A 26,294-nucleotide genomic window follows, 5' to 3' on the forward strand; every position below is an offset into this window, starting at 1 on the left:
TGAGCATCAAAAGGCTATGTGATGGCAAGGGATTATGAATAGATCGTAACTCACTAAATTAAAAAAGGATCCATGAATCCATCATGATATCAAAAAAGAAGGGAAGAATATATTTCTTCTTCATAGAATAATTCCAGCTAATTCCAGCTAAGATAGGAGAAATGATAGAATTAGAAATCATTATTTTGAAAGCAACACTCTAACAATTATTTCAAGCAAGGATCCTGAACAGATATTGGAATTGTTGGGTATAAAGATATTCACATGATCTCAATGTACCAAACCATGAATTTGTAATTAATTCAAAAGGGAAAGAGGCAAACACCATCTTATTCAAGTGATCAAACTTAGCAACAATCAATAATTGTTCAAGCTAACATCTAATACTTCATAATATCATGTAAATAGTTTTGAACTATTCTCACGCAAACTATTTAACTCCAACTTCCTCATGTGGAAAAATTAGATAAATTTAGACTGTAGGACATTTAGTAAGAAAATGGACTTGCTTTTTTAATGTTATATAAAAGAAAGGCTAGGGAGTGTCCTAGATTAAGGACAGCTAGAGAAACCTAGTAATTTAATGCTATGCACAATTTGTGTTTGAATCTTGGACTTAAAAAAAAAAAGAAAGCTAGAAGTCATAAAATACATTTTGGGGACAATTAGAAAAATGTATATATATGGTCAGTACATTATATAATGTATTGTCCATATTCCTTGGATGTGACAAATTATTGTGGTTATTGGGAATAATAATCTTATTTTTAGGAGATATTGAACCATTTTAAAAAAAATTTGATTTATTTACTCATGAGAGACACATACACACACACAGACATAGGCAAAAGGAGAGAAAGGCTCTCCTGCAAGCAGCCAGATGTGGGACTCAATCCCAGACCCTGGGATCCCACCCTGAGCAAAGGCAGACGCTCAACCGCTGAGCCACCCAGGTGTCCCAGATACTGAGTCATTTTAGAAGGAACTATGATATCTGAAACTGATTTTAAATGCTTTCATAATAAACGTAATTGGATAATTTAAAGGAGAAAAGGAAAAACCCAGAAAGGAAGGAAAGAGGAAGGAAGGAAGCAGAGAAAAAAGGCTGAAAAAATTGGCATAATGCTGATGATATTTGGTGAATCTGGGCTCAGAATATAGTGTTCATTGCAGGGATTGTTTTAACATTTCTGTACATTGAAAATTTATGAAAGTAAAATTGAGGAAAAAGGAAAACACACACATACACACATAACACACACACTAGCTGGGGGTCTTTGTTAAGTGCTACCATCCATCTTTATGGAGTTTTTACCTATGTTTAAAATTATGGAACTTAGTGTGACAGTGTCTGGGCCTGATTCCTAGGACTGGAGTAGAGGCTCAGGATGGGGAAAATCTAAGATGCCGTGTAAGTTCTTTCACTGCTGCTGCTGCTTCCCTCAGACCCTGGTCCAAACCTCTCTCATGATACCGGGTGAATTTACTCATTCATTTTCTTACATTTAAGCACAACTCTTTTATGCAGGTACTATGCTGTATCCAGGTTTGCAGTTTTAAGGATCTTCTATTGTAGAAGGATTGATATAATATCCAGAAATAATGGTTTTATAAGATGGCTTACATAGATACTTTTAAGGAAGTACAACCTTCCCTTGAAATCCTAAGATGGAGGAAGAAACAGTTGTTTCCAATTAGAGGTTGGAGTGACTGAACTGTGCCTTGAGTAACGAGAAACACAGAAATAAATTAAAATGGGAGCGAGGTTTCTACCAGCATTAGAGCACTGTGGGAAAGGATGGGGACACGAAAAATGCTGTGTATTTTGAGAATGGCCCATTGCAAACTGAATTCAAAACGCATAGAAAAGAGCCAGTATAACACTATATTGAACACCTGAAACTAATGTAACATTTTTTCCCACTGTACTCAAAAAGGGGGGGTGGGGGGAAGGGCAGGCCGGTGTAGTGCACCATGGCTAGGTCTACTGCAGACTTAGAAGAACGTGTCTATGTCATAGGAAGAATTTCTTACGGGATGGAATATCACATAAGAAGTTGGAGTGCCCTTTGCTCATTCTGACCATATACAAGGCTGAAAGCCCATGCTATTGAACAGAGACTTTTTTTTTCCCCTTTGTCAGAGCTGCATTGAACAATCTTCCAGTACAACTGAGGATTTTGGGAGGCCTGGTGCCCTCTATCTACTCATTTGTGTCTTTATCTAGTTAACTCTTTGCACTGCTTTCCTCCTGATTTACAGTAAACTAAAGTGAAAATAACTTCTATTTGAGTCAAGATCATCATTTTCACCAATCTTTGGTCTGACCTACTTTAATCAGTATGTGAGAAATAAAGATAAAAAGATGCACATTAGACAGTGGTCCCTGATCTGGCCACATTTTCTACTCATTAAAACTGCCAGCTTATTTCCTGTACTCTTATTTCTATCTGCTACATTTAAATCTCAATTCTTAAAACTCTTTTTCGGTTCTCTCTCCCCTCCTCACACCCCCCCTCCCCCATGTACAACATCAAGTCTTTTAAATTTTTCAGAAGAGTAGTAACACAGGTATAAGTACACTTTTTAAAGTAATGAAAATATGTATCTAATTTGTCCCCCTTCCTCAGGGTAAAAATCCCAGAGTTTGAGTTGGCCCTTCCCTTCTTTACTCAAAAACAAATGGATACCTGGTCTGGGAGTGGGAGTGGGGATTGGCTTTATTATTTTTTATTATTTTTATTTTTAAAAACATTTTATTTATTTATTCATGAGAGACACAGAAAGAGAGAGAGAGAGAGAGAGAGAGAGGCAGAGAGACACAGGCAGAGGGAGAAGCAGGCTTCTCACAGGGAGGCTGATGTGGGACTGGATCCCCCAACTAGGGATCATGCCCTGAGCCTAAGGCAGATGCTCAACTGGGATCTACCCAGGCCTCCTGGGATTGGTTTTAAACAAGCATAAGAAAAGGCTTTGAAGTAAAGAAGAAAGGAGAAGGAGAAGAAGGAGAAGGAGGAGGAGGAGGAGGAGGAGGAGGAGGAGGAGGAGGAGGAGGAGAAGGAGGAGAAAGAAAAAGAAAAAAAAACATTTTCAAGTGATGGAAATAGTCTAAAACTGAGTTGTGATTTTTGGATTGTTGGAGGAGGGTATGAGAGAATGTGATGGCCCGTTGACTCACACGCTGGGCCAGGGCCAGGGCCAGGGCCAGGGCCAGGGCCAGGGCCAGGGCCATTGGGGGCTCTGCCTCACCCTCAACAGTGATGTGCTATTGAGACCATCCGCACAATCTACCTGGGGGTAAGGTAAGGCCTTCATAAAACTCCTAAGATTCCAGCGGGAGTGTGGAGATCTGCCGTCTTGCAGGTGCCCAACACAAGCCTCGTGTGTAAGTTTCCTTTCTTATTAAACCTGCCACTTAGGCATCTGGAGTGACCTGCCTCTCTTTCTCCTGTCTCCCCTCACCCTTCGAGAAAGGGGCCAGTTTCAGATGTCACCAGGGAAGCTCTGAGTTTGCAAGCCAACAGTTCCGATGATTGCATAATTATAAATTTACTAAAAATAATTTAACTGAGGGAATTTTATAGTATGAAAATGGTTCTTCAATAAAGCTGTTAAATTTTTAAAATTTCAGGAGTCCTAAAGTCATCTGAACCATCAGTGCAATAGTAATTATTCTTTGTTTCTTCTAATCAGAATTCCTTGTGATTTAGCTAAATATTCCAGAATCCCCAAGGTGGAATGTAGCTTAGCTCTCCACAGTGTCCCTACAGACAAAATGAATAAATTCAAAGTGTAGGCCAAGCAGCACTGGATCAAGGCTATAGGACTGAGGCCTGAGTAATCTCAGAAAAATATGATACCATGTAAATTAGGTAATATTTACTTGATTCCTGTTGGCTGGGAGGATTTGTATAAATTAGAATGAAATATTCCTTATGAGCTCAGCTTGTAATAATGTATTCTTTGAGGGAAGATTTTTAAACCATAAATTTTAAACTATAAACTATAGATTTAATTTTTTTAAAAAATGTCATCCGTCAAGTGAGGTTTTCTGCCTTGGTTTTGTTTTGTTTCTAGTTTAGTTTTAGTCTGTTGTATTTTATGAGGAGTTTATCCATTTTGTCTTCATTTAAAAGTTTCCAGCAAAAACCCATTTATCATATTGCTCTTTCTTTAAAATAGTTGTTGATTGTAGTTTCATGCTTCATTTAAAAATTATTTTTGATATTGTTCCTTTGGATATTCTCTAGTTGTTCTTGGTGAATATTGCCCACAACTTTATTAATATATAAAAGAACCAACTTCAACTTCTAGTGAATATCTCTTTATCCTTGTTTTTATGGTCTCTAATTTTTGCTTATTAATTTCTCTTTCCTTCTACCTTTGAGTTTCTTTGGTATTAATTCTTTAATTTTGCTACTTGACTTTTCTTTAATTAAAAAAAAAAGATTTTATTTACTTCTTTGAAAGAGAGAAAGCATGAGTGGGGTGAGGCAGAAGGAGAGGGAGAAGCAGATTCCCCACTGAGCAGGGAACTTGATAAAGGGCTGGGATTTGAGGACCATGGAAACATGACCTGAGCCAAAGGCAGGACCATGGAAACATGACCTGAGCCAAAGGCAGCCAAAGGTTTAATTAACTGACTGAGCTACCCAGGTGCCCCTCTACTTAACCTTTCTGTTCAAAACATCCCTTTAATTTTTTTTAAAGATTTTATTTATTTATTTGAGAGACAGCACGTGAGCTAGGGGCAGAGGGAGAGGGAGAGGGAGAAGCAGACTCCCTGCTGAGCAAGGAGCCCTATGTGGGACTCAATCCCAGGATCCTGAGATCATGACCTGAGCTGAAGGCAGATGCTTAAAAGACTGAGCTACCCAGGCGCCCCTCAAAACATTCCTTTAAATACCATTTTAAGTGTATTCCCTAAGCTTTGTTATGGAGTGTAGGAACTGGAGATTAGTTCTGAATATTTTTAAATTTTCTGTATCATTTGATCTTTGATTCTTGGTTATTAAAAATGTGATTGTTAATTTCCATTCTTATATTTGTGTTTTAAAATTCATATTCTTTTAATTGATATTTAACTGCACATGGTAAGAGAAGATAGTTTGTGGGATACAGACTTCAGGCAAGTGAGATTTGCTTTATGGTATAGTAAATATTTTTGTGGTCGTGTTTTACAAATAGCACGTGTGTTTGAAGAGAAAATGTACTAATTATTGGATGCATGATATTATATATATACACATATGTATTATATACATATATACTGTATACATATATTATATATACATAATATGATACATACCTATGTATTATCTATATCCATATCCATTTAAAGGAAGCTTTTTTTAAAAGGAAGTATTTTTATTTATTTATTCATGAGAGACACACAGAGAGAGGCAGAGACACAGGCAGAGGGAGAAGCAGGCTCCCTTTGGGAAGCCCAATGCTGGACTCGATCCCAGCACCCCAAGATCACGCCCTGAGCCGAAGGCAGATGCTCAACTATTGAGCCACCCAGGTGCCCCAAATGAAGCTTTTAAATTGTGTTGCTTGTATATATATTTACAAATTTACTGCCTGTTTGATCTATTGATAGTTGAGAGACAAATTTAGAAAAATTTCCCATACTTATAGGTTTTCCCTTTTTTACCCATAATGCTATAGATTTTTCTGCTTCATGTATTTTGAGATCTCTCAATTTTATGCATACAAGATTAGAATTTATTTATTTGAGACATCTCTCTCTCTCTTTTTTTTTTCCCTTGGGGAGCCTACTTGAAGGTTTATCAATTTTGTTCATCTTTTCAAAGAATCAGCTCTTAGTTTCATGGATATTTTCTAGAGTCTTTCTGGTCTCTATTTCATTTATTTCCAATTTGATCTTTGTTATTTCCTTCTTTTTACTAACTTTGGGTTTCATTTGTTCTTCATTTTCCTAGTTCCTTGAGGTGTAAAGTTAGGTTTATTTGTGATTTTTCTTATTTCTTGATGTTGGTATTTACCTCTATGAACTTCCCTCTTGGAACTGCTTTTGCTGCATCCTCTAAATTTTCCATTTAAATTGTATTTCCTTTTTCATTTGTCTCAAGGTATTTTGTTCATTTTTCTTTTGATTTCTTCATTGATTATCGGGTGTTCAGTAGCATTTTATTTAACCTCCACATATTTGTAAATTTTCCATTTTATTTTCATGTAATGGATTTCTAGTTTTATACTACCTGGTTAGAAAAATGATTGATATGATTTCAATAAAAATATTAGGACTAGTTTTGTGGCTTAAAATATGATCTACCCTGGGGAATGTTCCTTACGCACTTGAGAAGAACATATATTCTGTTACTTTTGGATGGAATGTTGCATATATTCATTAAATCCATATCCGTCTAAGGTTTCATCAAAAGCTGACATTTCTATATTGATTTGGTGTCTGAATGATTCATCCATTGATGTAAATGGAGCATTAAAGTCTCCTATTATTATTATTATTGTAGTGCTGTCTAGTTCAACCTTTTGATATGTTAACACTTTATATGTTTATGTGCTTCTATATTGGTCATATAAATCATTACAAATGTTATATCCTTTTGTTGGATTGACCTCTTTTTAAAATTTTTAAATTTAAATTTTATTTTTTTATTGAAGTTTGATTTGCCAACATATAACACCCAGTGCTCATCCCATCAAGTGCCCTCCTCAGTGCCCGTCACCCAAGTTATCCCATCCCCCTGCCTGCCTCCCCTTCCACTACCCTTTGTTCGTTTCCCAGAGTTAGGAGTCTCTCATGTTTTGTCACTCTCTTAATTATTATGTAATGCCTTTCTTTGTTTCTTATTAGTCTTCATTTTAAAGTCTATTTTGTCTCATATAAGTATAGCTATCCAAGCTTTCTTTTGGTTTCCACTTGCATAGAATATCTTTTTCCATTCCTTCACTTTTAGTCTGTGTGGGTCCTTGTATCTGAAGTGAGTCTCTTGTAGGCAGCAAATAGATGAATCTTGTTTTTTAATCCATTCAGTCACTCTGTATCATAATTGGAGAATTTAGTCTGTTTACATTTAAAGTAATTATTGATAGGTATGTACTTATTCTCATTTTGTTAATTGTTTACTGACCATTTATAGCTCCTCTCTGTTCCTTTCCTTTTATCTTGCTTCTTTTTTGGGGGCTTTGATGACGTTCTTTAGTGGTATGTTTAGATTCCTTTCTCATTATCTTTTGTGTATCTATTATAGGCTTTTGTTTTGTGGTTACCATGAGGCTTATATATAACAATTTATATCTATAAGTCCATTTGAACTATAACAGCTTAAGTTTCAACACATTCTAAGTCTACATTTTTACTCTGCCTCATACACATACATTTTATGATTATAATATCAAATTTATTTTTATCTTGCATATCCCTTAACTAATTATTGTAGGTATAGTTATTTTTATCACTTTTGTATTTTAACCTTCATGCTAATTTTATAAGTGATGTTAAGTGATGTCACATTGTGTTGTTTTTATTTGTAGATTCCATCATTTTATCAGTTTTAGGCAATTCTCATCCTTTATCTATTCAAATATGGATATGGCTTAACTCATATTTTCTTTTTTAGGTCTCTGATTTGGCATAGTTTAAATTTATTTCTATTCTCAACATCTCAAACTTTTATATTTTCCATTCTCTCATATCTCTGGGTAAATCTATTTTCTAATTCACTAATTATTATTTTGAATATGCCTACTCTGCACATTGAGTTTTAATTTCAAATCATTATATTTTCAATAAAACTTTAGATTTTTCTGTAATATATGACTGGTTTTTAAAATTTCATTACATATGTCATAAATCATTAGACCCATATAGCCTAAATCTAATAATTTTAGTGTCTGAGTCCTCTAGCCATCTGAATCTGTAGTGTTTTTTTGTTTGTCTGTTTGTTTTGGCTGACTCTCTGTCATAGTGTCTTATCTGGTTGTGCATTTAAGTTTGGTTGTGCTGAGTTTAAACTGAAAATGCTGAGGGTCTAAATTGAGAATCTGTCCTTCAGAGAGGAATTATATTTGCTTTTGCTGGCAGCCAGAAGACACTACTGGCTTGTGATCACTGTAGCCCCCACTGATAACCTTAAACTTGGTAGTAGAATCACAGTTCACCCTCTACTTATGCTTGGCACAAGGCCTAGTATTTGGTGTCAATGTGTAATTCTTGGGCACCATTGGTTTGCATTATCTCCCCTGCTCCAGTTTGAGCCCAGAATTCTTTTTTTAAAAGATTTTATTTATTTATTCATGAGAGACAGAGAGGCAGAGCATAGGCAGAGGGAGAAGCAGGCTCCCTGTGGGGAGCCTGATACGGGACTCAATCCCAGGACTCCAGGATCACAAGCCAAGCCAAAGGCAGATGCTCAACCACTGAGCCACCCAGGTGCCCCTGAACTCAGAATTCTTAATCACTCTTAATTAATTAATTAATATTAATTAAATATTAAAATATTAATTAAGAGAGTTATTAAGAATTCTGAGTAATAATTAATTAACTAATTAATTAATTATTTTTGTAATGAATATTTCTCTTCTTAGTAGGTGAGAAATAGTTTAAGTATATATCTTATTTGGGAGAGAAGTCTTTTAGAATGTCTGTCCTGCTATGTTATAGGAAGTAACAGTGCTATACTTATGGAACTTAAATCACCTTAGAATTTAAATTCTGGCATATACATATATACATATTTTTTTGGAAGGGGGAGTTAAAAGCTTTGGGGTACAGAATGGCATATCGTGACATGATGACTCACATGAGTCTTTTAGATTTGTAGTAAGATGCATGCTATTTGCAAATAACCTAAATAACAGCAACAACCCCTTCTCCCTTTTGATATCTAGATTCTTTTGTACCTATAAGCTCACTTTGACCACATGGCAATTAACAGTACATATTCTTAAAATGCATTGAACTTTTGCTTTATGATTTCCAAGGGATTGGATTAAAATGCAAATATCATTTGTGGACTGATTGAGGAGAACATATTGGACGATTTATTACAACTTGCTTTTTCTTTAATGAGAATGATAGGATAAACAGCTGGTTTTAATCAAAGATAGACAAACCTCAGAATCTTAGATATAGTTTATTGAATAATAAACTAGGGTATGGCACTTCCTGAAAAAGATCTACCATGAAAAGTTAAATTTCTTTTTTAGGAGTTGATAGTATGATTAAAGATGCTTTATGAAGTTCTAGTTTGAGTTTTACAAAGGGCTTAAGTATTTCCAATGATATAATTCCTATAATAAATTGAATGGATCTACATTTTTGGTTAAACTCGGGGATGTTAGTATATAGTATACTATATAGTATCTATATATGGATATGTATATATTAATTAATCATATGCTATTAATATACTTGCTGCCATGAGTGCTTAATCATTATCCTAGGAAAATGAAGGTAAAGCTAAAAGGAATTGGGGAGCTGGACAACTCATCTAACTTCTCCCACTTTGGTTACTTATGCCTAAGCCAGCTCAATCACTCTGTACACCATGAAGAATGGAATTCAGGTAACTCAGTACTATCATTGTTGCATTAAGAAAGCCCTAGGGCATACTACACATCAGTCACCAAAAATGGAACTCCTTGGAACTGTAGCAGTAGAGTTGCAGCAATTATAGAGCCTTGAAGAAGAGTAAAAAACTGGAAAAGCTAGAAAAAACTAGATAAATTTTGCTGTTCCCTGATGCCATGTCTATCACTTCAGTAGCTCCTTGTTATGTTTCAAATACAATTTTAATATATAAAATATTTTGTTGTCATCAACTTTATCAATTGATGTTCATATCTCTCTGTCCTTGGAATAATATATGGAAGAAAATTAAATAAGTAATTAAATAAATTAATTTTAGAAAAATGCACCATTATTAATACATATTATTACTTCAATAATTTACTAAGCATTTTTCAAATTACTTGCAACTAGTAATATATTAAAGCCTAAATGGGTCAAACTGTGAATCATGATGATAATTTCTTACCTGTTCTTTATTAGAATCATCTCAACACTCTACACGATTTTTGGTATAATAGAGTTTAAATAAATATGCCTTTGTGTTTATGGTTATTGTTTTCCTACCAGAAGTACACCTTGGAGCAACCACTGAGAATGTTCCATCTGTTTAACTAAACATTTTATACTCAAGGGTCTTACAACTGGTTAATCACTTTACTTATATATCAATGCAATATAATGCTCTTAATTGTTATGGCACAGTATAAATAAAAAGAGAAAAGATTCACTAAATAAGATTAGTCTTGAATTAAAATAAAGGCAGTAAATACAGAACTAGCAATTAGTTCCTGGCATGTTGCTGGCTGAATTCTCAGTTACTAGAGTTTAAAAAGGCACTTAGACATCAGAAAAGAATCTCTTCTTGAGCCTAGTTTCTTAATAAACACAGTGGACTGAAACAGGGGCTCTTACGACTGCTTTTTCACTGGAACATTGTTAACTGATTGTGTTCACATGAATGTAGAGCTAGCTGGACTGAGTCACGTGGATCCTTCATGTAGACCAATGATTGCTGATGTTTCAAAAGAACATTCTTAAATATTTGTTCAATATTGATTTAGAGGAAAGGCGTGTGGGTAAATTACAGAGGAGGAGGACTTTTGGTGACATGGCATCAGATTGCCAACCTGATTCACATGACAGGACCCCTGCTGTGAACCAGGTCTGTGCTTCTTAGAAGAGAGTTGGTGATCCTATTTTTCTATTTCACCATGATACCCAGTGGTCTCAGGAGCCTTCCTCAATGACTTATCAGAGTATTTCTTCTAAGCACATAGGTTTCCAGAAAGGAATTCTGGTTTATAAAATTTTTTCCATCTCATTATGTTTCTGGATTTCGGGGAGTTTAGAAGCCCTGCAATGTTTGTGGAAATCTAGTATTATGTGGAAATAATACTAGATTTGACCAGTTGACCAGTGTTCAATCAGGATCCATATCAAATCAAATTAGATTTCCATATGCCTATATGCTTGATGGTCAACTTAGCACCCTCACCTTCCCTTGGTTTAAAATCTCCTAAGCCAGAATCTTCCTCCCTGTATAGTTCTGAATTATATTCTGTTCATAAGGGGCTCTTGAAAGGAAGGCAAGAGAGAGAAACTATTATTCTTTAAAAGATGGGGTAGTCAGCATTGTAAGTGAGTGGGAGGTATGAGGTATGAGAATCACCCACCTTTACTGTTGCACAGTAAGTGTTGATCGGAACCGATCAGAGTTTCTTGAGATTTGTAGTGGTTTCTGGGTATGCTTTTGAAAAACATCTGCTTTGATGCCATGATATGAGATCATTAGTGATTATTTTTTTATAGCTCTTTCTTATAGCTTTTCCAACAGCTATAGAAGCTTTTCATTGCTTGTATTAAATTCTTTCATAAGTGTTTCACTTCATATATTTCACTTACTCAGCCTCTGAGAGGCTGTGAAATTGCTTCTAAAAGGAGACTTTAGGCAGGATAATGGATGAAAAACTTATATACAGCTTCCATCTTCCACTAGTCAATGATTTTCCCACAGGGCATCACTTACATCCACACTTTTGGGTAGCTCAGGTGCCTCAACACCAATATTAACCCCAGTGGCAGGAGGTGAAGGGTGTGCAGTGTGCGTACCAGATGTAACCTCATCAGGGTGTCTTGCATGGATTTAGTCAGTTTGAACACAGAGTTGGTCACAACAGTGGTGGTTGGAGTAGGTGAAGCAGCCAAAGAACTCAGAAGCAGATGAAGCTAAAAGAATCTGATGTGAAGTATTAAATTTTTGCCAGATGAGATTTGGGATCAGTTGGTCCTGGGTTCAAATCTTGGTTTATACTAGCCATACAACTAGGTGATTTTGCTTGTCCTGTTTGCATTTTCTCAATATTGTTAATCATAGAACAATAATGGTACATTAATGTAACATTGTGGGGATCTTTCTAAAGATCTAGTGCTTTTAAGTATATAGTGTGTTTAACATGGAATTTGACACATAATAATGCTGAGTGAATGCTTCCTGATGTGATAATTATTATTTGTGGTTTTCCAGGGGTTTTAGGAAGAAATATGGGTAGCCCAGTGGGATCCGCTGCTCTTGCATGCATGGCTTATCCTCATTAAGGTGCTTCCCCAACCCCTGTGGAGAACATTCAAAGACATAACAAATGATTTTTTGTCTTCTCTCCTTTCTCTCAGGGATTGCTTGTTTGAAGGATATCACTTCTGGAAAAGTAGCCTTATACTTCCAAAAGGATGGTAGAAAGGATGAAAACATGATTAAGCCTTGAAAAATCATTTTTCTGGACAAGCTTCACCTTTACTGAGATATAATAGAAACTAAGTACTAGAAGCCAAGATGTTATGAACAAAGGCTCATGTTGTTGGTTGCACAGGTTTTAATTCGAAAAGCCTATAAAATGAGTTAATCATATAAGGGAAACCACTAGCTAAGAAGGAAGCAAAGCGATAAAAGACTATAAAGATCTACATAGAAGATATTAAAATTGAGAGAAACACACACTTTAATGATCTTTTTCTCTTTTTCATCTGTAAAATTAAATTTGAGAGTTGGTAATAGTTACAACGTCCTCAGTTTAGTTGCTGATCATTAGCCATGGGTATTTCACACCAGAGATTTGGTATATTAAAGCAAATTGAAATTGCACTAATCAATTAGCTCTGTTATACATTGCCTCTACGTAGAGTGTTAAACTGCAATGGGAATCTATAAATGTAAAGGAAAGCTGTTTATTGAACAATGGTAGGTTAAAATTAAAATAAAGAAAACAAATATAAAACAAAGAGTCAAGATTTGTGGGGGAGGGGGTATTTAAGCTCCCAAAAGAAAAAAAAAACAGTCAATTTTCTTCTTCATATGCAGGTGAAAGCACACTTCCCATCACTTTATCTTTGCTAACCCCCCTTTAGAAAAAGGAAGACACAATGCGAGGCTCTGCTCACTTGGGAGCCTGATAATCATCCATCATATTCTGAACACCAGAACAAAGTCTTCTCAGAACAAATGGAAATTCTCTTCTCACTAAACTTTACTAACAACAGTTTCCTTTCAGAGAATGTCGGTTTTAGTAAAATCTTTTGGCATTCCTAACTTGGCACTTTGCAGCATCTGATATATCTGTGAAATCTGGGTAAAATTTTCCAAATAAAATAAGAGATAATTCCCTCTCCTAAGATTGTACTTGTCTGATCATTTGATTATGTTTCTACAACAGGTTGCCGTTGGCTCCTGTTGTCCTAGGTATATTCAATACTATACTCTGGCTCACACAGGCTCTATCCATGACACTCTGTAATTTAAAAGAAAATCACTCAAATTAGTCACTTGATGTCACAAAGAAAAAGCAAATTGTTGATTGTCTATGTTCTAATTTTTCAGCTGGTTGCTTTGATTTCATTTATCGACAGTCATGGTGTTTCATCCACTAAGGTCACCAGCTTCTCTTGATATTGAAGAGTTATGATCCGACAGCATAATTAAGGAGGGGATATAAGATCCTCGTTTGAAACAGTTGAAAACAGTTGAAAGTGCTGCTTCCACCCATAACTTTCATGTTTTGAAAGAAAGGTCAATCTTACTGCATTTCACTCATTACTAATTTAGAGATTCTGCAGAAAGATTGATGTGAAATAGAATGTTTAAGGACTTGCATTCCCTCATTTGCCTTGTCCTGGAGTAAAAAGTGTGTTGACTATTGATTCTAGAGCATGAGATTTCTCCTTTGGCAGCTAGACCAAAGGAGATATAGGGTGATAACCTGTAAACCTCCTCCTACTTTATGCATCATTATACTTTTTATTTTCATCTTTCCTTTTTTGCTTTTTGTTATATGAGATCTTGATATAATGTCCCATGATATCTGGAATATGTGCAAGTAAACTCCATTACCAGACATTCATCACCAGAAGTTTATATTACTAACTTATCATGAACACTAGACAAATTTTCTGATTGCTTGCCTTCTATTCCAAGTACTGTCAATCTTTGAATGTGCTTTCGGTTTAGTTTTTCTGCTCTTTCCTTCCTTCTCACTTCTCTCCTCTTCATAGAGTCCATGCTTTATCCTGCTTTTACTGCACGGTCCAAGTATGAAAGATAACTCTTCTTGATTCCATTTTAGAATGGTGACACCTTACTGAATCCTTGTTAGATGTTAGGTCTTTTTTCAATTCTTTAAAGTGGACAAACTACAAATTTGGTAGATATTTAAAATGCTCATTCTTCTGTGAAGTGATTCTATAAGGTTTCCAGAGATCCTTTCTCCTGTCCTCCATTAATGGGAAGGTTTTAAATGTATTTGCCTTGATGTGGGTAAGTGTATCTCTTCTGGCTGATGATTTATTACTTTTCCTCAGACTCAAGACATTCTTTTGGCTGAGGATACCTTCCTAATTCAGACAACTCTCTTGGACAGAATCAAATAATTACTTGTCAGTTCTCTGACTATACCCGAAAATTCTAGGAATAGAGCCTACACCCGAATCCCTAACCTCTTGTTCTCCCCTATTTTATCTCCATTATCAGAGCAGCCAGGTAGCCATGTTCTCTCCCCCTTTAAGTTTCTCACAAATGGCTATTGTAGCTCTGTAATACATAGAAAATAGATAAAGCTTTCCAGGGCATACCACTGAAGACCCTTTCCTAAGGTTTGAGAAGTTAAAGCCCTCTCAGCTTCCTCTCCATGGCTGGGGTAGAAGTCACAGAACCCTATCAGCTTTCCCAAAGAACTGTAAGTTCATCTGTTACCTTTTCAGAATCTTTAAAGTGTGGATGTGAATGTTCGGGAAAGGCTTGGAAGCTGGGTTTAGACAGCCCTAAGTAAAGCATCTGTATTGGATAAAATGCAACTCACTTGACTAGAACCTCCTTAAGGGCAGGGATTGTATCAGGTATCTCTTGCATTCCACCTCATAAGTTTTTGGCATTTATTTTCATTCCAGCCATGGATGTGGCCTTCAGGTACATGCAGCACGTGTAAACACATTCCAAATCTCTTGCAGTTAGCCCTGGATTTTCCCTGCTACTTCCATAAGGGGATGCCTCTGGGAATCTGCTTAGCCATGTGGCGCACGCAGAAGAGAGTTAAGTATCCATGAGACAACCTCAGTAACTGGTGATTAATTAGAATTGCTCTTCTGTATCGCAGGTGGACAATTCTGAGGTTCTCAGACATGGCTCCTGAGAAGATCCTCAGTGAAACGGTGCTCTGGTTGCTCACTGAGATAATCAGTTCAATGATGCAATTTTATTTATTTAGTTTTTTAAAGATTTTATTTATTTATTCATGAGAGACACAGAGAGAGAGAGGCAGAGACACAGACGGAGAAGCAGGCCCCATGCAGGGAGCCTGACATGGGACTCGATCCCGGGTCTCCAGGATAATGCCCTGGGCTGAAGGCAGCGCTAAACCGCTGAGCCACCTGTGCTGCCCAATGATGCAATTTTAAATTCACTTTCTCTCCTCCATGTGTTGTTGCTTTCCTAGGTCCCTACTCCAGTTGCTTGGGTTCATGTCCCAAATTTGACTTCATGCATTCAAGCCCTTATCTCAGATCCTTTTGAGGGAAACCTGGGCCAAGACCATAATTTTTGTTTCTCTGTTTACTAGAGAATTCTGAACAATTACAGTAGTATCTGGAACACAGTAAGCACTCACAACAATATGTTGTGGAATAAATGACTTAATGATGTCCAGAGGGTGGACAAGATAAGTGCCATTCTTCCAGACTGCAGGGCTTAGGAAAGTTTACTCCTCTGTGGGTTGTGCCGCATCGAAAGACTGATCGTTATGAATCAGGTACTGTCACTGTCTTTCTGATGTATTATCTGAAACATGCTGCATGGCTCTTCTCAAAAAGAGGGAGTTGCCTCTGTACTCTAACGTCAGAATCTACAGGAAAATAATGTTTTACCAGGTGAATTATAGCAGTCTAACATAGAGTCCAGCATGATGCATTGTTCTTTGCTCATAAATAATGCAAACAGGATAGCAAGCAAAGATAAAGGCCAGTGATTTATTCCACATAACCTTTATGTAAACCTCATAAATTGTGCACAGTGGTGTCTGGGAATGTGACAATGGCTGTGGTACCAGATTGTGTTGATAATGGCAAGCATTTCATGTATTGAGAACAAGAACTGAAGAGGACACTCCTCACTCCTCTTGTACGTTCTCTCACCAGAGAAAAAATGGAGGAAACAGTAATACTTCCAGAATAAAACAGAAGATAAGAATTAACAACAATAAAATTGATATGAAGAGGAGACTACTACAAAATCACATTATATAAGATCTCATCAGGAATCAATTAATTTGCACAGGTTTTATTGTTTCTTACCTGCAATGCTAGAGAAATTAACCCCCCATGCATGCATGCAGACACACACACACACACACACACACACACACACACACATTTATTTATTGCGCAATATCCTAATGACATAGAAAACGCTTATTCACATCCACCAGAATAGCTTTCCGAGGGTGGGATTTAAAGCCATTTTTTTATGGATTTTAAGGATTATTTATTTTCCGTTATCTTTATTAGCAAAGACACACATTGGCAAGGAGTTTTGGATAAGTATGTGGGTTGTAATAATTCAGTTTTCACTCTTGCACTCACCATGGGAAGTCACAATATATAGTAAAAGCAAGGCTCAGAGAAATCATAAATGTCTTAGGAGGAGGAGAAACCTTAAAAATAATGGATTGTTAAATAATTTAAAGAAATAAAGCTGGGCAGCCCCGGTGGCTCAGCGTTTTAGCGCCGCCTACAGCCCAGGGCGTGATCCTGGAGACCCTGGATGGAGTCCCGCCGTTGGGATCCCTGCATGGAGCCTGCTTCTCCCTCTGCTTGTGTCTCTGCCTCTCTCTTTCTGTCTCTCTCCTCTCTGTGTATTCTCATGAATAAATAAATAAAATCTTAAAAAAAAAAAGAAAAGAAACAAAGCTGAACAAGAACTAGAACATGAATGACTGATTCTAAAAGAGAGTGGGTCAAAGAGAAGAACAAAAAACAAAAACAAGAGAAAACACTTGCCTAGCATTAGTTTGGTATAGGAGTGGACTCCACTCTTCAAGTCCTGAGATAACATTGTGCATAAAGTCATATGTCACTATGAAATATATAGGACTTATTCTACTGAAGTCATTCGATCTTTCACCTCAACTCTGCTTTACAATTTCCTCCCATGAAAATTCCTTTTGTGTTTTTTGAGGCTCCAAAATCCTTGAAGAAATCAAAGGAGATCATAGAGATGCATCATAAAGCTTCATTAGCTAAGTAAGATACTATTGTTAGTTATTTCTGTCATCATTTGGCAAAGATTAGCTTCTAAATGTAAAGAAGAGATGCTGTCACTTTCTTCTAAATAAAAGGGCTGACAAGTAAGTAAAGCAACCACAAAAAGCACTGCAGTTTTATCTGTTGCATTGACCTTAAAAGATTGTTCACACAGTGAGCATTGAGTGTTTTGTTTTCCCCTTTGATTGGTACCTGGAATCAGGTTTTGCTTTAGGCATTTTACTCTAACAAACATTATTTTGCTAACTAATTAAAAGAAAATTTGACTGCACCATTTAGATGGGAAGCGTCAATATTAGAAATTCAATTTATAGCATTGGTCTTGTGCAATTAGAAAGCAGCTACACAGTAGCTACCATTGATATAAAAACACGAGTCATAAAGAAGTACAGCTTCTTTTCACCAGTATAGTCCTTGGTGAAAAAGAGAGCATTGCCACAAACTTGAAACTTGACTCTCTTTTAAGCTGACTTTTTAAAGGTATGTGCCCAAACAGCTTAGATAATACTCTTTATAAGTATATTGCAACTTGCTTATGAAGGAAATTTCCCAAAAGGAAGTAGCATTAAGGAGATGATTACTTTCTTGAGGAATGAGATGTGTAATGAAAACGTGTCAGCAAATTCAGGTCTTCTATGCTGTGCTACTTTGGCTAGTCATTAAAAGCTATATCCAGTGCTCTTAGCAACCCCCAGATTCAAATGAATAAATCCTTCTATCAGCAAGGGTATTGTGTGCCTACTTTGTGCTTGTTCCTATGATAGTGATGTGGGAAATGGCTAGCTCATATAACATATAGTCTGGATTCCAAAGAGAACAAACTTCTAGTGAGAGAATTAAGAAAAACACAAGTCAAAAAAAAAAAAAAACACAAGTCATATAATAAATGACATTTAACTATATCTCTCATCTGGACTAATGAAATGTCACTTTCTCTTCAATCTCCCTTTCAACCAATTTTCAAACCTCAGTGTTATTATGAACAATATGTTTGTGTCCCTCTAAAATTCCTATGTTGAAACCCTAACCCCCAACAGGATAGTATTAAGAGATGGGGCCTTTGGGAAGTAATTAGGTCAAGAAGGTAGAGCCCTCATGATGGCATTAGTGCCCTCTCCTATAAGAAGAGATATAAGAAGGAGAGAGAGAAAGAGACAGAACAAAGGAGCTTACTTCCTCTCTCTCTGCCATGCTAGACTATAGCAACCTCATCTGAAAATCAGGAAGGGGGCCTTTACCAGACACTGAATCTTCTGGTACCTTGATCTTGGACTTCCCGGTGTCCAGAACTGAGAATTAAATCTTTTTTGTTAAGCCACTCAGTCTATGGTATCATGATATAACGGTCCAAACTTGATGTAGCAGTCCAAAGACAAGTATTGCTCTTTCTGTCTAAAAAAAAAAAAAAAAAAAAAAAAAAAAAAAAAAAAAAAAGAAAACCACAATACTTTTTTTCTTAAATGTTTTTAATAACTCTAATTTTGAGGTAAATGATAATCTTAATCATATATGATTAGGTAAATAATTAGGGTGAGAGCCTCACAGCCTTGTGTTGGGAGACAGTTCTCCATAGGTCTCTCATTTTTCTGCACATCTTGTGAGCAGACTATCTTTATTCCAAACTATCTTTCCAAGAATGTTTGTGGAATGAGCAGCATTGGAAAGTAGAAATAGGGTTGCTCTTCCGAGCCAACAGAAGGTTTGTTTACTAAATAATGCAATAAAGATAATAACTTCCTTTGGAGGCAAAAGGCAGGCATCTTACTCTCTGGTATAAAAGACTGGAGTTCCGTAAATTTAGGGTTATGTAATGCAATTGGTAATGCGACCCACTAGGAGAGTAAATGCTACATAGCCCTCTTTGTGCTGTCCTATTGGGATTTGGGCCTGGGGAGGCAGTAAAAATGCTGATCCTGTAGCTACTGCTATTACTGTGAGTAATAAAGTCCTTGTTTTTGGCCCAGAGCTCTCATGTCTTAACCCACTAACCAAGAAACAGTGCCAGGCTAGCTGATTAGCTCAGACCCTTCACAGCTCCTTGTACCTTGCTCCTCTTACTTTTCTTTTTTTGTTTTGTTTTGTTTTGTTTTTTATGTTTCATTTGATTGCCCATTTATCTGATGAATGAAAGGACAAAATAGATGAGTAGATTCCTGGAAGAAAGATCACTGGAGTAGCAGAAAAATTACCTTCCAAGAGGCTGAATGTGACAGGGAGGAGAGAGGATTTGGAAACCAGAAGAATACAGAAGGACATCATTTGAAATGTTTAACACTTACATTTGGGATTTTCCTCATCGTGGCCCGGCTTTCTGGTCTTCATTGTCCTTATTTACATATGTGAATTCTCAATTATTTTCAAACAGACTTGATTTTACCAAAACTAATTCTAAATATAACTTCATTATTTTCTAATTTGTCTTTTCTTCATTGCATTTACTCCATCCCTTTCCCCAGCCCCTAGACCACCTCTGAGTGTACCTGGATATGGGATCACACAAAAACCTACTAGGGGAGCCTAAGCTTAATCCTACCAGTCCCAAAATTCCAAGTACTTTTTTTGATGGCTCAAATACCTCACACAAGTGCCTGTTCTCTCTTTCCCCTTCCTTTTGGTGGCATTGAGTTTAAAGTGTTTACTGCAGGCTTCTCCTGGTGACGGAGGTATGAATCTGCAGATTATTGATATTGGTACACTATCTCCTGGTCTTGCTTTCTTTGCTGTCTGGTGGCTAGTTTGGTCTTCTCTCTAAACTGATCCTTCTTAAATTAAGCTGGTCCTGTCAGGTCTTTTGCAAATGTTTTGCTGGCACACAGCTCTTGAGTCTGTGTCCTAGTCATAGCCATCAATCTGAGAGTCCCTACACAGTGACAACCTCTACAGAACCCTCCATGTACTATTACAGTGTCCAGGATCTTCTGGGTTTCTGAACACTGTACTCAGATGCCAGGGATGCCGGAGCTCCGTTGTCAAGTTATTTACTTGGCAGCTTTTGTCCCATCATGCTCATTCTGTGCCCTGAGCTTGTCCCATGTTATACTCAGAGGAATAATTATCACCTCTGATCAATTTTGGTCTACCAAAACTCATCTGGACATTTAATGTTCTTTTTCTACCTAGCAGGCAAACCATTTTCCACCCCCCAACCACATAGCATGGAGAAAAGCCACAGCCTAAGAAAGGGAGATACACATACACACACATACATACACCAGGCCCCCAAACTCTAGAAGTATGCATTTTATATGTTAATGATTATTAAGGCTACTTAATTATTTTATCTTCTCGAAGTTTAGCTTTCAAGACTATTACTTCATTTCAAAATTAATCTTTTGATATTAAAGCCCTGAAATACTCTTCCTGTGTTTCTGCCCTAGAAGTTTTAATTTTCCACTTCTGTGTCCCTCCATCCTCACTCAACCACTCAAAACAGAGAAGTAATCCCAAATGACTAAAGACAAAGCCTCATGCATTAAAATAGAAAAAGAAAGATAATACATTTCACAAAGTATTTCTCTCATTATAATTGTTTCTGTTTCCAAATCTCCCTGCAATGGCCCCTCAATGCCTTCCTCATGCTCTTTCCATTAACCTGTGAGGCTTCTATCGGGTTATCTTAATCTACGCAACATCCACGCATCATTTTTAAATCTGAATTCAGTTTCACTGCTTCTAGGAAGACTTAATATCCAGCTTATGTTTCTTTTATGCATTCAGTGTCAAACCCTGTTGCCTTGTAGTTTCAAAATCATTTTCTTTAGAGTATTAAATTTATAAGGATGTGTTTTGGGATCTACCTACAGAGAAGACCTAGGTTTCCTATCCTCATGTCAACCATATCATTTCTAACTTTATTGGATCTGAATTTGGTAAGTTATTTTATTTGTGAAAGTAAAATAGTTCAAGGGTAAAAAAAAATATTAAAAAATTCTGGATGATTTAATCATTCATTTAATAATTAACAATAAGTAACCTTAAAATGATTAAGTAATCTTTGCATCTAACATATTCCCTTAAGTCGTATGTGCTTATTTTTATGTTAATTATAGTTTCTTTGAAAACGGTGCCTATGTTTTACCTTTCTATGTTTCCTCTATACCTTTTAATTGGTACACAAACATACAAGTCGATAAATATTTGTTGTTCTGATTAGCATTGCTATGATCAAATTCTACGGTGACTCAGGAAATACAAACTTTGGACTATTCATGCAGAGCCTTATCGATCAGATAGACTCCTTCTAGGCCTTTAAGGATGGATAAGGTTTGAAAAGATAACCAAGAAGGGGAGCAAATTTTATGAAGTGTGACACTCTGAAAAAAGGTTTTGGAGCTGGAAAAAAAAAATCAGTGGTTTCAGCTTTTGCATTTTATAACTAGCACCTGGTTGAGCTTCATCCCAGAGTCTACATGAATATTCTTTTTTTTTTTTTAAAGATTTATTTATTTATTTATTCATGAGAGCCATGGAGAGAGAGAGAGAAGCAGAGACATAGGCAGAGCAGGTGGCAGCGATGTGTGGGACCCTCCGCTCTGGCCAGCCGCCAGTGCCCTTGTGAGGCTGGCATGCAGGATGGCTGGCCAGCCCAGCCACATGCCCCATGGAGGGAGCCCGAACAACCTCTGCCACACCCCAGGGCCGGCACACACCCCTGACCCAGAGACACCCAAACACCTTGTCTTTTCGTGGCTCATTGGCCAACTTCCAGATAGAGAAGAAGATAGGCCGAGGACAGTTCAGCGAGGTGTACAAGGCCACCTGCCTGCTGGATAGGAAGACCATGGCTCTAAAGAAGGTGCATATTTGAGATGATGGATGCCAAAGCCAGGGAAGACTGCGTCAAGGAGATCGGCCTCCTGAAGCAACTGAACCATCCCAACATCATCAAGTTTTTGGACTGGTTTATTGAGGACAACGAATTGAACATTGTACTGGAGCTGGCTGATGCGGGTGACCTCTCACAGATGATCAAGTAGTTTAGGAAGCAGAAGCGGCTCATCCCGGAGAGGATGGTGTGGAAGCACTTTGCACAGCTGTGGAACACATGCACTCTTGCTGGGTGATGCACCGAGACATCAAGCCTGCCAACATGCTCATCACAGCCACAGGGGTCGTGAAGCTTGGTGACCTTGGCCTGGGTCGCTTCTTTAGTTCTGAGACCACCGCAGCCCACTCCCTAGCGGGGACACCTTACTACATGTCACCAGAGAGGATTCATGAGAACGGCTACAACTTCAAGTCTGACATCTGGTTTCTGGGCTGTTTGCTGTATGAGATGGCAGGTCTCCAGAGCCCCTTCTATGGAGATAAAATGAACCTCTTCTCCCTCTGCCAGAAGATCGAGCAATGTGACTACCCAGCTCTCCCTGGAGAACTTTACTCTGAGAAGTTACGAGAACTGGTCAGTATGTGCATCTACCCCGACCCCAACCAGAGACTGGACATCGGATATGTGCAGCAGGTTGCCAAACAGATGCACGTGTGGACTTCAAGCACCTGAGCGTGGGCGCAGCAGACCTTATCAGAGCCGCACCACTCCGCCTTACTGGAGTCTTCTTTCCAAAGTGGCCGCCTGGTAGCCTAGACCAACTAAGACCAGAGGGTTCAGCAGGTTCCTGGAGGGGGCCGGGCTTTGACACAGATGCTGAAAGCAGAGCAGCTGGGAGGAAGGGCACCAGTCACATGTTAACTGGTGGTCACATTCGAAAGTCCTTTCTTTAAACTGTCTGTGGACAATCTCGGCTGGGTTGTTACCAAGGGTGGGTAGTTCAGTGAGCCACTGACACACCCCCTTGTATCTGGATTGTAATGTGAATCTTTAGGATAATTCCTTCAGTGAGCTGTCAAGGTTTCTAAGAACAGGAGAATTGCAGGAGACTGTGTGATTTATAGGAGGCCTTTCAAAATGGTTAGTAGCAAGTTCAATTTAGCTCTTAGAATCTTTAAAAAAAAAAATCAAGCCGTGTGCTTGCTCTGTTGTAAAAGGATAAAATGGAAATAATTTTTTAAAGTAGAGTGGAGATTTTCCTAATATTTGTATCCATGTTTATGGATACAAAGTTTATTCACTTTGTATGATCCACTTTTATGGATCAAGTTTATTCACTTGATGAATGACGATGAGGAGAACCCAGCATCTGGCACAGAGTTTCAGAAGGCAGATAGTATTTTGAAAACCATGTGTGTTTTCCATGCAGCCGCTCAGCCCTCTTCCCCGGAACACCTGCTCTGTCCCAAGCATGTCAGGCACTCCGTCACCTGCTGGAATGCTGGCAGTTCATTTAACAATCAGTGTTAAGCATTCTCCTCTGTGGGAAGGAAGCATGGGATACAAAACATATAAATATAAAACGTGCCCTCAGGCTGTTCTCTGTGTAAGTTCTGGTTCTGCAGCCGCCTACTATGACCCTGGACAACTCTCTCAGCCTTTCTTAGTTTCCTCATCTGTAAAATGGGACTAATAGTATCTACCTTCAGTGTTGCTGGCAGAATTGGAAATAAAATACGCAAGTAACCAAGAACATTGTAGATGATCCAAAAATCATAGCCACTCACCCCTTCACAAAACTGAAGTCCATGGACCATGCAAGTCAAGAATTAACGTACAACTGTATTATGCATGGGAAACCAGAACTATGTTCACTTATTTCTTACTCCCAAATAGGATTAACTGTGAAGACTAATTTATAAATGTGAACTTAAGGAAAGCTCAAGCTCTGAAGGAAATAGTTTGCTTTTCAACTCAAGTTAATCCTCAAATGGTCTAAGTGTCATCGATCTACTTGGTGATAGTTCAGCCCTCAGATAGAGACATGCTTGCCCACTCAGTGTTCTAGTCAGGCTCTGACTGCAGCCAGCCACTGACCAGGGGCCCAGGGGACAAAGGACTTGGGCTGGGTCACTGCTCTGTTTCCTTGTGTGAACTCTATTCTACTGTAACCCTGTCTGGTTTGAGACATTTTCTTCAGATGCAACCTCTGCTTTGTTCTTGTTCTCCACATTGGAAATAAAATGGGGGAAGAGGGGTCAAAAAAAAAAAGAGAGAGAGAGACATAGGCAGAGGGAAAAGCAGGCTCCCTCAAGGGAGCCTGATGCAGGACTCAATCCCAGGACCCCAGGATCATGACCTGAGCCAAAGGCAGACACTCAACCACTGAGCCACCCAGGTGCCCCTAAATGAATATTCTAATAAGAAGAAAGAGGTATATATAGTAAGCAGATTAAAACACAAGCCACATGTCTTATAGAATGAACTGTCTTAAGTATTTGCTATTTAACGAACAAACATGCTATTTTGTTCCAGATGGTTATGCATGGATGAACTAATGTTCCTGAAATTAACAAAATCACCTTTTCGTTGTATAAAAAAAAAAAAAAAAAATGACAGTGTATATTTTTAATAGTGCTAAGCACCCAGAATGATACCTTTAAAAAACATAACACTTTAGAACAGAAAGGATCTTTGGAAATACAGTTCAGTCCCTTATTTAAATAGATGCCGGAAGCCTAGGCTCAGAGAACTAAGGTCACATGACTGGCAAACAGCAATGCAGGGACTCCACTTGGATCTTTTGACCCTCCAAATCTATACTCTTGTTCCTCTTAAGGAAATCTGCCTCGGCAATGGAGATGAATTATGAAATAAAATGAGAGAGTTCAGCGTTTTGAAACACATGATACCCTAAACACACTACAACAACGCTGCTGTCCTCAGGAAATTAAAAAGCAATTTAGAGAAATGAAATGGGTCAAATGAGCTGTCATTGAAACAAAAGGCTTCGGATCAACCAGTAAATCAGTAACTGCTTCCTGTGCTTGAGATTTTCAACCCCTCAGGGTGGGAGGTAAACCACCAAATAAATTTAAAAGGATTTTCACTGAGCATTTCTTGTGAAACTCTGAAGACATTTATATTATACACTCTACACCCTTAATTTCCGGTGCAAAAACAGAATGGCATTCAGTGGTCTTGTTTTAAGAGGGTTATTTTCCACTGTATTTTTAAAATACCATAAAGCGCTTTAGCAGGAGGAGGTCTAATTCTCTCAGCAAAATTGAGAGGCTCAGATATTTGTATAATGAACATTACAATTTCCTTGCTCTGCCTCATCTTATTGATGATTGCTTTCTTTTCCTCTCAGGATTCCAGGGAAGAAAAAGATGTAGTAGCTTCGTTTTAACTTGTGCTTCATATGCAATTTTAATGACAGTTTTACATACATTACTCAAACCCTAGTACACTTAGAGGTCAAATCAGCATTTAAACAGACATTCTAAATGGAAATGAGTGTCCAGTCATTTATTCATGATTGGTTTGATAGAACAGCAACTCTCCAAATCATCTCAGAGTGCTAGAAGTCTGGAAAATCAAGAGCAAGCATTGATTTCTTCTCCCACTTGATTTTAGCAATTGGACTTCAACTGCATGAAAACTCAAGACGGAAAGGCCTTTTGTGCTATTTTAGTTGGTGTCCTCTGCACTGATCAATGTGAGTTGCTCATGTCTATGGATATTATTTTGACTTTGGCTGACCATGTCTCCAATTCAATTGTGGGTTCCCGAAGAGGTTATTTTGAATCTTTCCTGAGCCCAGTTAAGTGCTATAAACCTTGAATTCAAAAGTTGTCAACCTTGAATTTCAAAGAGCTGATAGTGATGGTGAGATTCCTGTTGAATCTGTGCTTTCTGATTTCCAAAGTTCACTTTGTGTCATATCTAAATGAGGAAGCATTGCACAATTACTCACCCCTATACTGAGCAGATCTTAGATCATGATGATGGATCAGAGTGTAATGAATCATCAATTGTCCGAGGAATGTGGTAGACACAAATATGGCCCCCAAAGATGTCCACATTCTATTCTCCAGAACCTGTGAATATGTGTTGATATGGAAGAAAGAATTAAGATTACAATTGGAATTAAGGTTAGTAATC

The 26,294-nt window shown here is 37.6% G+C and overlaps 1 pseudogene; it reads left to right on the top strand.

Annotated features, from left to right (window-relative positions):
* The first annotated feature begins 21,913 nt into the window (after nt 1–21,913).
* LOC140639464 (serine/threonine-protein kinase Nek6-like) lies at nt 21,914–23,117 on the top strand (annotated as a pseudogene).
* The last annotated feature ends 3,177 nt before the right edge of the window (nt 23,118–26,294 follow it).

This window comes from Canis lupus, chromosome 9 (assembly GCF_048164855.1).
Source record: "Canis lupus baileyi chromosome 9, mCanLup2.hap1, whole genome shotgun sequence".
In the NCBI taxonomy this organism is placed as follows: domain Eukaryota; kingdom Metazoa; phylum Chordata; class Mammalia; order Carnivora; family Canidae; genus Canis; species Canis lupus.